General features: G+C 37.9%; 1 long non-coding RNA gene across 1 annotated transcript; it reads right to left on the bottom strand.

Annotated features, from left to right (window-relative positions):
- Positions 1–7,573: 7,573 nt before the first annotated feature.
- Positions 7,574–11,954, bottom strand: LOC129061011 (uncharacterized). Its single transcript, XR_008527936.2, has 3 exons — positions 11,883–11,954; positions 11,619–11,704; positions 7,574–7,704 (listed from the first exon to the last, which is right to left on the bottom strand). It is a non-coding gene; the product is annotated as an uncharacterized LOC129061011 (long non-coding RNA).
- Positions 11,955–12,641: the final 687 nt, after the last annotated feature.

Genomic DNA, 12,641 nt, shown 5'->3' with positions numbered 1-12,641 from the left:
GGGCAGGGTGTTGACTTCTATGCCTAAAATTTTTTGTCTTTAATCAGCTAAATAGTTTGAACATATGATTCTATAAAGACATATCTTCCCCTTTTAGACCTAAGTATAGAACTTTACATTAGTTATTTTCATATTTATTAATTTTTGCCAAACTTAACCCATAACAAAAATGTTCAAAACAATGGTTTGAATAGTGACAATGTTATTTCCTCAAATTATTTTGTTACTCAAGAATTCTATCAGCTTTCTTCCCATACCACTTCGTGAATAGATGCTTCCTTAATGGTCATGTAGCATAAAGTATAATTTATTTGGTCCAGACCTCGTTGATGGACATTTAGCTTCCTTCTTGAAATTGCTCTGTGTGTGTGTGTGTGTGTGTGTGTGTGTGTGTGAAAGAAACAGGGAGAGAGACAGATTTGTGTTCTCCTGCTCACCATTCCCCTCTCCCACATTTCTGTCTACTTTTTCTCTTCTCTTTATAAGATTTCCTACTTCTATTCCCTTGAATGTTGATGCTGCCCAGGGCTCTGTCCACTGCTTCCTGTTCTTGTTGCTCTACATACTCTCTGAAAGGCTCTAAAAAACTATGCATTCCTTTCCTATATTCCAGCAATGAACAAGTAAAATTTGAAATTAAAAACCCAATATCATTTACATTATCACCCTCTAAAGTGAAATACTCAGGTGTCAAGCTAACAAAATATGTTTGAGATCTATATGAAGAAAGCTGTGAAATGCTGATGAAAGAAAAAAAAGAACTAAGTAAATAAAGAGATAATCCATGTTCATGGATAGGAAGACTCAATATTGTCAAGATGTCACTTTTTCCAATTTGATCTATAGATTCAATGCAATCTCAATCAAGATCTTAATAAATTACTTCGTGGACATCAACCAAGTTGTTCTAAAGTTTATGTGAAGAAGAAAAAAGACCCAGAATAGCCAATTCAATATTGAAGAAAAATAACAAAGTCAGAGGACTGACATAACCTTGATACTTACCTAGGTACTTACATACTTATAGTATGACTTCAAGACATACTATAAAGCTACAGTAGTCAAGATAGTGTGGTATTGGTGGACTAACAGACAAATAGGTCAATGGAAAAAACAGAAAGCTCAGAAATAGATACACATAAATATAGTCAACTGATCTTTGAGAAAGTGGTAAAGGCAATACAATAAAGCAAAGACAGTCTGTTCAACAAGTGGTATTGAACAACTGGACATGCACATGCAAAAAAAAAAAAGAATCTAGACAAAACTTTACATCCTTTCCAAAAATTAATTCAAAGTGAATCACATACCTACATGTAAAACACAAAACTATGGCCGGGTGTGATGGCTCACTCCTGTAATCCTAGAACTTTGGGAGGCCGAGGCAGGCAGATCACGAGGTCAGGAGATCGAGACCATCCCGGCTAACATGGTGAAACCCTGTCTCTACTAAAAATACAAAAAATTAGCTGAGCGTGGTGGCGGGCAACTGTAGTCCCAGCTACTCAGGAGGCTGAGGCAGGAGAATGGTGTGAACCCGGGAGGCGGAGCTTGCAGTGAGCAGAGATCACTCCACTGCACTCCAGCCTGGGCAACAGAGTGAGACTCCATCTCAAAAACAAACAAACAAACAAAAAAACACAAAACTATAACTTCTAGAAGATAACAGAAGAGAAAACCTAGTTGACCTTAGATATAGAGATAACTTTTCAGATACAACACCAAAGGCACAATTCATGAAAGAAATAATTGATAAGTTGGACTTCATTAAAATTAAATTAAAAACTTCTGCTTACAAAAGACAATTTCAAGAGAGTTAGAAGACAAGCGACAAACTGGGAGAAAATATTTAAAAAGACACATCTGCTAAGAAGACTATTACCCAAAATATACAAAGACTGAAAGACAGATATTGTATGATATTTATATGTGGAATTTAAAATAGTCAAGCTTAGAGAGACAGAGAGTAGAACGGTGTTTGCCAGAGGTTGGGAGGCAAATAAACATATGAAAAGATGTTCCACATCATGTGTCCTCAGGGAAGTAAAAATTAAAACAACCATGAGATGCCACTACACACCTGTCAAAAGACAAATTACAACACACTTAGTTTAAAGGTTTAATCAGCTTTATTTGTGAACCTAGAATCAGACACTTCATGTCATCAACTAGAATGAGTGCTCTGATAAGCTGAGTAGAGGAGATTGGCTTTATAGGCAGGAAAAGAGTAAGGAAAGCAGAAACAAAAAAACAAAAAGCAAATTAGTCATTTTGAAGTTGCTTTTCTTATGAAGATTAAAGAAGAGGGGATGTCTTTATCATGCCAGCTAAAATTGGCCGGTTTGGGATTTGGCTATTCTCTCTCTCTCTCTCTCAATTTTTCAGAAGGTTAGATAAAGATGTTAGTGTTGGCTTGGTGGCATGGAACTTCAGCATGAATAACTCCATTTTGGTTTGGTCCATTGGGCCTAGTTTAGGAGCTCAGTCCAAACCAATGGCCTCCTATAAATTTTATTTAACACATCTACTAGAATGGCCAAAATCTAGAAGACTGACAGCACCAAATGCTAGGAAGGATGTGGAGCAAGAGAAATCTTCACTCATTACTGGTGGGAATGCAAAATGGTATAGCCACTTTAGAAGACGGTTTGGATATTAACCATGGGTCTTTTAATACGGATATAAGTTGGATAAGTCTCAGTCCAGCGAATTTCATTTGGTAATTAACTAACTAGGCAAATATGGAGTTCCAGGCACTGGGAGGGTCTGGGAGTAAAATGAAAAGCAAAGCAGACATAGGGCTGCTTTATCTGGATTTGTCTGGCCTTTGTCGTCCATCCCTGGGAGGGAAGCTTTAAACCCTTAGAATTTCCCAAGTGATAGGAATGTCTCTGTTACTCATGGTCCCTCAGACCACAGATGAGTCTATGCTAAAAGGTGCCTGAGGATGGGGCAAGACCAACTATGTGATTAGAGGTTTGGGACTTGGAGACACATACTACCAGCCTGCCCTCCAGGGAAGGGAGGAAGGCTGGAGACTGAGTTCAACCTCATGGCCAGTGATTCTATTGATCATACTTATGTAATGAAAACCCAATAAAAACTCTAGACTTTGAAGCTTAGGTGAGCTTCTCTGATCAACAATACTCTACGCATATTATCATGCATGGATGTGCCAGGAGAATATGCCTGACTCCACAGAGAGGTCACCAGTGGCTTCCCATTTGGGACCTTTCCAGGCCTCACCCTATGCATCTCATTTTGTAAAGCTGGTCTAAATTTGTATTATTTTGTGCTGTAATAAAATTGTAATCATAAGTATAGTATTTTCTTGAATTCTGAGTCATTCTAGCAAATTATCAAAGGTGATAGTGGAAAATCTCTGGTTTATGGCCAGTTGGTCCAAAATGCAGGTGGCCTGGGAGCCCCTGCAGTTGTGGCTGGCATCTGAAGTGAGAGAGGTCTTGTGGGGGACCATGCCCTTCATCTGTGAAGTCTCTCAGGATTGCCTTGCAACCACCTGACTGTCATGGGTCTTGCCTAAGCTGGAGGGAACTTGTTGAACAACAGAAAATTAATTGCGGCCTTGCCTGTAGCCTAGAGTATGTTCCTTTGTTATTCCATCTCAGAGATAACATTTCTTCCCTTGCAGCACCTGCTTCAGTTTATTACACTTGATTAGGTGACCACTAATTGAAGTTAGCTTCCCTCCCTAGTGAAGCAGCCATGTGTCTGCTTTGCTTTCCATTTTACTCCTAGCACCTCCCAGTGCCTGGAACTTAATATTTGCCTAGTTATTTAGTTACTTAGTGAAATTAATTAGAATGAGACTTACTCCTACCCCAATACACTTATATCCAGATTAAAAGATTCATGTCTAATATCTACAATTGATTTTCCTAACAGTGAAAAAAGTGATCTACATTTTTTTTTTTTTTGAGACAGAGTTTCGCTCTTGTCACCCAGGTTGGAGTGCAGTGGTGCAATTTCAGCTCATTGCAACCTCTACTTCCCAGGTTCAAGCTATTCGCCTGCCTCAGCCTCCCGAGTAGCTGGAATTACAGGTGCCTGCCACCACATCCAGCTAATTTTTGTAATTTTAGTAGTGATGGAGTTTCACCATGTTGGCCAGGCTGGTCTCGATCTCTTGACCTCAGGTGATCCACCTGCTTCTACCTCCCAAGGTGCTAGGATTACAGCTGTGAGCCACTGTGCCCAGCCATGATTGACATTTATAATTGTGAAAACAATTATTTTTCTAGGCTTTGGTCTAGGGCATCAGAAATGCAGATAGTAAGAGCTCTTAAGAAATTCACAGCTTTTATGGAAAACTGAAGATCAAGGAAATGTCACATCTGCTGTTATCATACAACAACTTGGGGGTTTCTTTCAGTGAGTTCCAATCCTGGGGTGCCCTGTGCTCTTCCACATGAGAAAGTATGTGCACCTCCGACACTCCATTGCTTTGTGCACAACATTATTATGCACAGAGAGGATGCTGTTTCTGTGGCTGGTGCCATCATGTTTAATTACTACAGAAGAAATGAGGCCTATAACAAGACCAAAGAGGTCAAAGAAAAAAAATTAGTAAATGAAAATGGAAGACTGAAATATGAAGCTAGTAGGAAGGCAGGCACTGGCATAGTCTCATAAAAGATCTTTCACTTGCCAAGAATTGTGGTAGGCACTGGGATACAAAGAGAACAAGCCGTGATCCCTGCCCTCAGAGAGAACCAATCAATAAAAAAACCATTACAAATTGATTAGGCCATAGTTTAAACAGATGTGCCTACCAAGTACAGTGAGAGGAGAGGGGATGGGAGCATTGAGGCCAGTCTGAGGTTCAAAGAAGATATTGCGAAGAAGGAAGCATTGGAGTTGCAGCTTCTGTAACATGTAGGGATTTTCTAATGACTGGGTGACAGGAAGGTATTCTGCCTGCAGAAGAAATCACACATTCAAAAGGGTGAAGAGTATGTACTTGTCTAAGTACAAGTAATTGTATTTGGTTTAAATATAAAGTGTGTGTGTGAGAGAGGGTGATAAAGGAAGAGTGAAATAGAGGAGAAAGATTGTCTTAGGCCACAGATGAGGTGTGGCAGCTATGGAGACACTGGATCACAAATACTAAACATGCAATGTAATAAACTTTAGGCTACAATTTCTAAAAGAATTTTTAAAAATTAGTAAACATATGAACCAAAAAATTAACTGGAGTATGTTGAGGATGGGAGTCTCATGACCTTATTCAGAAGATGTGGACATTATAAAAATCGTGCTGAGGGCAATATGCAATCACAGAGGGAAGTGAGGCAGCCAGTGAGTAATGAAGAAGAGGATCTTGTAGCGCAACTATATCAGGGGACATGGGAGGTAGAGGACAAGGACAGGCAAAAGAAGTATTTGGGATCTGGCATCAATAGACTTGCAGATGGTTGAGAAATGGAAGACAGGGAGTCCATGAAGTCTCTAAGGTCTCTGGCTTGGATTGGTAATGGATCATAAAGTCATTACTTGACAGGAGAATACAAAAGGGAAGTGGCTGAGTTCAGCGTGGGAAAGCCGCATGGAGATATGTAAGAAACAGCTGGAGCTCAAAGGGAGTGTTTGCTGGAAGTGAAGCCTTGAGAACCACCAAGTCTAGGCTATGGTTGAGCTCACAGAATAAATAAGCTTGATCAGGAAGAGCTTATAAAGGGAGAAGAGAGGAGGCAAGGGCAGCCTATTCTGAAGAACTTGGGGCAAACATCCTGAACTTGACCATCATCTACAAGGAAGCTGTTCCAAGAACAAAACTACTAGTCACTGGCACACGGTCTGGCTCTAAGAGTGTTCTTTAGATTTCTTGTCCAGATTGCTTTGCTCTCTTGATTTACAACTTCTATCCATGCATATTTGATGAAAAAATGTATGAACCTACCTGCTATTTCCAGATATAAGCAATACATTGACAGGTGCAACAGGAGCCACAAAAATGAAAAGAAAAAACAAGAGGAAAATTGGAAGTATAAAAGAGAAGCGGTCTTATGTTACGTAAATAGAAGAGAAATAAATTGTTTAACAGTGATCAGTGCACTAGACTAGTAAAGGTAACTAGTAATTAGTGATATTACCTGTAAAGGAACCAAAAACATAGAAATGAAAGATAAAGAATAGTTATGGAGATAAAGACATAGAGAACCATAAGAAAGAGCAAAAATTCAGAATTGAGATAATAACCTTTCCATAAAAACAAAGAGAGACCACATGCCAAAAGATGAGGTTGGATGTTCACCTTATATCATATAAAAAAATTAACTCAAAATGGATAAAAGGCCACTTAATTTAGCAAAGATTTTTTTTGAAATGATGCCCAAAGCACAGGAAATAAAAAAGAAAAAATAGGTGAGTTAAACTTCAAAATTTGTGCATCAAAGGACACTACCAACAGAGTGAAAAGGCAATTCACATAATGGAAGAAAGCATTTGTGGATTATGCATCTATAAGAGGTTGATATCCAGAATACATAAAGAACTCCTACAACTCAACAAGAACAAAACATAATTTAAAAATAAGCAAAGGACTTAAATAGACATTTCTCCAAATAAGGTATACAAATGACCAATAAGCACATGAAAAAATGTTAACATCACTAGCCATTAGGGAAATACAAATCAAACCACAATGAGATATTATTTCATACCCATTAGGATGCTATCATCCAAAAGTTAAAACTTAAGAAAATAGAAAATCACAAGTATTGATGAGAATGTGGAGACATTGGACCCCTGTGCATTAGTAGTGGGAATGTAAAATGCTGCAGCTGCTATAGAAAATGGTGCAGCAATTTCTTTAAAAATTAAATAGAGGATTACCACATGATCTGGCAATTTCATTTCTGGGTAAATACCCAAAAGAAGTGAAATTACTGGTTTGCTAGAGTTATAAAAACATACCACAACTGGGTAGCTTAAGAAACAGGAATTTATTTTCTCACAATTCCAGTGGCTAGAAGTCCTAGATCGAAGTGTCAGAGAATTTGTTTCTACTGAGGGTTTGTTTCTCTTTAAAAATTGTTAAAAATTTTACCACAATTTTTAACTAAAAATTAAGTTAATTGCTATAGATTTTTGTTTATAGCCTAACTGAGAAACATACTTTTTGCTACTCTCCAAGAAATGCTAAAGCATAATTTGATCAATGGGAAGTCTAATTTTAACCATAAATTCCACTATCAGAAGAGAGCATTGCAAGAACTGACCACTTTACGTGCAAGAGGAGCTTTTTGTTTGTTTTGTTTTGTTTTGCTTTGACATGGACTACTCTAGGGAATTTCTTGCACTTTTCCCTTGCCTGTAAATAAAAACCTGGACCTGTGCTCTTATTTGAATATAATATTTTAAATATAAAAATAAGACAATTGGGTAATTAATTCATGAGAATATCCCATCCAATTAAACATCCTGACTGGACCATGGCCTTTGTGCGGCCTGCAGAGAGCTTGAAACAGCTTAAAATGTGTATGGTTAGAAGCACCCTTTTACCAGTTTCAGTCAGTTCTGGCTGCTATAACAAAGCATATAGGCTGGGTTGCTTGGAAACCACAGACATTTATTTCCCATAGTTCTGAAAGCTGGGAGTCTGAGACTGGGGTGCCCGCAGAGCTGGGTACTGGTGAGGGCCCTCTTCCGGATTGCAGATCGCCGTCTTCTCATTGTGTCCTCCTATGGCAGAAAGAGAAAGAGAGCACTCCAGGATTCCTTTCAGAATAGCTTTAATCACATCCCTGAGGACTCCACTCTCATGACCTAATCACCTTCCAAAAACCCCACCTCCTAATACCATCACCTTGCAGGTTAGAGCTTCAGCATATGAATTTGGTGGGCAACATACACATTCAGTCCATTGCGCAGACTAAATATGAGACAAGTCATTCATTAAATCAATCTTTCTAGGACTACACAAAATGTCAAAATAACTAGGAGAAAAGAGAAAACTACTCAAGTGTGACATCATGGGAAAACATATCACAGAACTTGGTAGTTTCTTACAGACAGGACTGGCGATGGAATCTGCAGGGCCTGGTGAAAAATAAAAATGTGGGACCCCTTGTTCAAAATGCAGCCCCCAAAGTGCCATTGAAAGTACCAAAATATAAAACTTTTTCCTTTATTTTATGGTCTCTGACTTGGCTTGTGAAGATGTTTTTTACTTGCTATTTAATGTTGCTCTAAGTAAAGAAAATTAAAACATTAAATTACTAGCACAAACTTTATTATGCATTTTTATATTGTTTTAAATGCAAATATAAGAACAGCTGACTTGGATGCAGAATCACCAGAATTACACAATTCTCATTTTGTAGCTCGTGCATGCACGTGCATTTTGTTCTTACCAGAACAAAGGAAACTACACAAAGTCAACTCGACTGTTTTCATTTCACCTCTTGGTGTGTATATACTCTACCAATACTCTACCTCAGGCTACGGATAAGTAAGGAAGGATTGAAGGGGAAAGGAACAATATCATCACCCCAAGTCATCCTTGTCAGCATAAGTGATGGCTAATACAAAGAAGTAACACCAGCAAAAAAGGATATCGTAGGGTCTGTTGGTCTTAGAAAACCATTTCCTTCTTTCTGCATTCGAAGGAAGTCCTGGTTCAAACAGAGACTGACCTTTGGGGAGCATCAATGCCCCAGCTTACTTTGTCCTCACTCTAAGCTTCTCTGAAATCCTACCTGTCATGGGTCCATGGGAATTCTGGACTCATGAGGCATCTCAAATGCTATATGCTAATGGCATAGCAAAAAAGCTCAAAAGAATTTCAAGACAGTGACAGCAGAGCATTAAAAAGCAGCATGAGCCACTCTGAATGTGTTCCCTTTGTGACTACAAATGTCAAACACCAATTTGCACATATTATTGAAATCTACTATATGTGGCCATCTAGGAAGGCTCAAGGTAGGCTAACAAGGCAGCGTTCAATGACATATCACTGTGGGATGGCTGTTTTCACCAATGCATTCACAGAGGCATGCTCGGAATGTTATCGGCTTTGGTATTCCAATATTGCCACATGAGATACTATTGCCATGCTCCTCAGTGGTATTTCCTTCCAAAAATAAGTACATTAATTAAAAATAAGAAAATATACAAATATAGTAAACAAATAATACTTAAGCAGGAGCTGGTAGGAATGAATGGAGGAACACTACCAAATCATCTAACAACAGCAGCACATCTCACTGGCAGAAACTCAGGTATGGAATTATGCTTCAAATGCTACTAATGAACTATGCAAAGGAGATACTGAATCTATGAAGGATATTGAAATGCACACTTTTCTTCTACTTATAACTCTACAGTGAATAAGTCTTATGAGACCTGATGGTTTTGTAAAGGGGAGTTTCCCTGCACAAGCTCTCTTGCCTGCCACTATATAAGATATAAATAGAAATTACTCTATTTTTAATTACAGTGGTTCATGCCTGTAATCCCAGCACTTTGGGAGGCCGAGGTGGGTGGATCACGAGGTCAGGAGAACAAGACCATTCTGGCTAACACGGTGAAACCCCGTCTCTACTAAAATACCAAAAAAAATTTAGCCAGGTGTGGTGGCAGGCGCCTGTAGTCCCAGCTACTCAGGAGGCTGAGGAAGGAGAATGGCGTGAACCCAGGAGGTGGAGCTTGCAGTGAGCCGAGATCGCGCCACTGCACTCCAAACAGAGCGAGATTCCATCTCAAAAAAAAAAAAAAAAAAAAGGAAAAAGAAAAATCCCAGTTTTTCAGGCCACGCAGTGTTGTTCGCTAGCTGCACTCTGGACCGTGAATCCAGCCATTCAGATTCACATCTTGGTGGGATTTACTATCTACTCTGGATTGGAATATTGCCATTATCAGCCTCCAATGAAATAATGGACTTAGGCAATAATGGTTTTTAGTTACTAAAACCATAAGATGAAAAGTTGATAGGTAAGATCACAGTGGATGAATCAGGCTGATACCCTAGGAACTCATTGATCAATCTTAACATTACCAAATATGACATTGTGTGCCTCCTCACAGAAATACACATCACCACCTGGAAAGTATCAATGCCAAAAAAATTGAATTGAATCTGATTAGGCATCTAGATCTATCTACAATCTAGAAGAGCATGTTAATTGTATATTCGCATGATTTTACACTCATCATACTAATCATCAAAGTCCAGAATGTAGTGAATGCTACATGACAACCTATTTTCTTTCATAAATGAATTGCAGGGAACCAAAAATGTCAGGATGTGGACACCTGTAGATGAAAACAGATTAGAGCTACATATTCACCAAATATAATCAGTGAACCTTGTTTGGATCCTGTATTAGTCTGTTCTGACACTGCTAATAAAGACATACCCAAGACTGGGTAATAATTTATAAAGAAAAAGAGGTTTAATGGACTCACAGTTCCACATGGCTGGGGAAGCCTCACAATGGTGGCAGAAGGCAAAGGAGGACCAAAGGCACATCTTATATAGTGGCAGGCAAGAGAGCTTGTGCAGGGGAACTCCCCTTTATAAAACCATCAGGTCTCATAAGACTTATTCACTATCAAGAGAAGAGCATGGGAAAGACCCACCCCCATGATTCAATTATCTCCCACAGGGTCCCTCTCATGACATGTGGGAATTATGGAAGCTACAATTCAAGATGAGATTTGGGTGGGGACACAGACAAACCATATCAGATCCTGATTCAAACTAAGCAACTGGAAAAAAAAAATGCATGTGACAATTTGAACACTAACTAGATAATCTGATAATATTTAGAACTCATTATTAATACTTCAGATAAGATAAAGTTTGCATCTTATGTATTTAGAAAAAAAGAATTACCTTATAAAGATAAATACAAAGACATTTATAGATGCAATTAATTCTATGATGTCTGGAATTCAAAATAATCCTGTGGTGGAGGAAGGGAAGTATGCATCAAATAAGACTGGTTGAAGTCAGATGATGAGCACTTGATGGGGGCAGAGTTATCTATTATTATATGAACACTATTAGACCTTATACTATTCTCTCTACTTTTGCACCTATTTGAGATTGTCCATAATAAAAACTTCAAAACATAAAAATTTTTGAAAACAGTATTTAAACAACGGTTTCATACCACGAGCTGTAGTCTTTACTCATATTTCATCCCTCTTCATGGTCTCTTCCATGATACCAGGTGTGTGTTACTCACTTTACGTATGTTCCTTTGTATAAGCCGTTTCTCTGTGCCCTCAAGTGTCCAACTTACACAATCCCCACGTTGCCCACACCCTTTCTTCTGTTTCTTGCATTGAAACAGAGAGACTTCAATACAAATAAAACATATTTAACCCATTGATTGTTTTCTCCGGTGAACTTAGTCTGTCAGAAGTTAGTCTTCATTCATCTTTATCTTCCTCTCAAATGTTTAAATAGACAGATGCCAAGTATGTAACACTCCTTGGTATAAATAAATGAAACCATGTAATTATCATTTTCATCTATGTTTTCTGACTTCCTTAAGCAAAATTCCTCCTCCATGATCTTGTGAAGCTCTTCAAACTTCTGCTAGCATGCTTACTAAGTCTATCACGAGTGTCATTTTGCATATACCTACACTTATCTGTCTCTTCCTCCACAAGAAAGTGAGAGTTTTGAAGGTGCCAAGCGTTTCTTATTCCTCCATCTCCAGTTTGACACACACTAAGAATTCAATAAAAAAAATTTTTATGTAAAGGAAGAGAGGTAAGAGAGACAGGGGCAGGAGGGAGAAAAAAATGTTTAAATAAATACATTAGAAACTGTGAATATTAATAGTTTAAGTGTTTGACTCCTATATTTTTCCGGTCTTGTTTGACTGGTAAGTCTGCAGGGTTCATACCTTAAACTTGAGTCATGCTTACTACTTATAACCAGCTTCCACAAATTCTCCAATTGTATAAGAAGACAAGAACTATGAAAATCCACAAATATAATATCTGAAAAAATCACAAAGTACAAGGTTAACCACACAAGATTAGGATTGCATCTCAAATTAGAAAATAAAATTGTTAACAAAAAAAGCATATTATTTTTGAATAATAAATTTGGTAAAAAATTTTGCAAAGAATCAAAATTTCCATCAAAGAAGAAAGGAGAAAATATGTACATGATTACAAAATTAATCAAAATGGACATCATTTAAGGAGGATTTGGCTTGAAAGCTTCTAGGTATTAGTTTGTTTTATTACTGTATGTTCAAAAGTTGTGAAATACATAGTTTCTAGGATACAGTGACCAAATATGTTTTATTTAATCATCATTCCACATGCCTTCCACCTGTTGGGAGTAGACTGTCTCTGTCAGGTCTGTCTGCTATAAGTCAACATCACTCTATTCATCAAGCTGACAATCTTAAATGGAAGTCAGTGTTCTATTTGATTTTCTGCCATCATAATGTGCCTTCAGCCAAATTGCTTTTTCCTGGGGAAGATTGCAATATGATAAGCTCACAGCCAAAAAGCCTTAATACATCAAATGGCATGGAGAATAAATGTAAAAAATGCACTAAAAGAGGATGTCAGATCTCATTTATTTTTCATTTTACTCTTTCAGTACACATATATCTTTTTTATGTTGAAATATTATCTCTAAATCATCC

The sequence above is a fragment of the Pongo abelii genome, chromosome 7, assembly GCF_028885655.2.
Source record: "Pongo abelii isolate AG06213 chromosome 7, NHGRI_mPonAbe1-v2.0_pri, whole genome shotgun sequence".
Classification (NCBI taxonomy): Eukaryota; Metazoa; Chordata; class Mammalia; order Primates; family Hominidae; genus Pongo; species Pongo abelii.
This window is presented reverse-complemented; position numbering and strand designations above follow the sequence as displayed.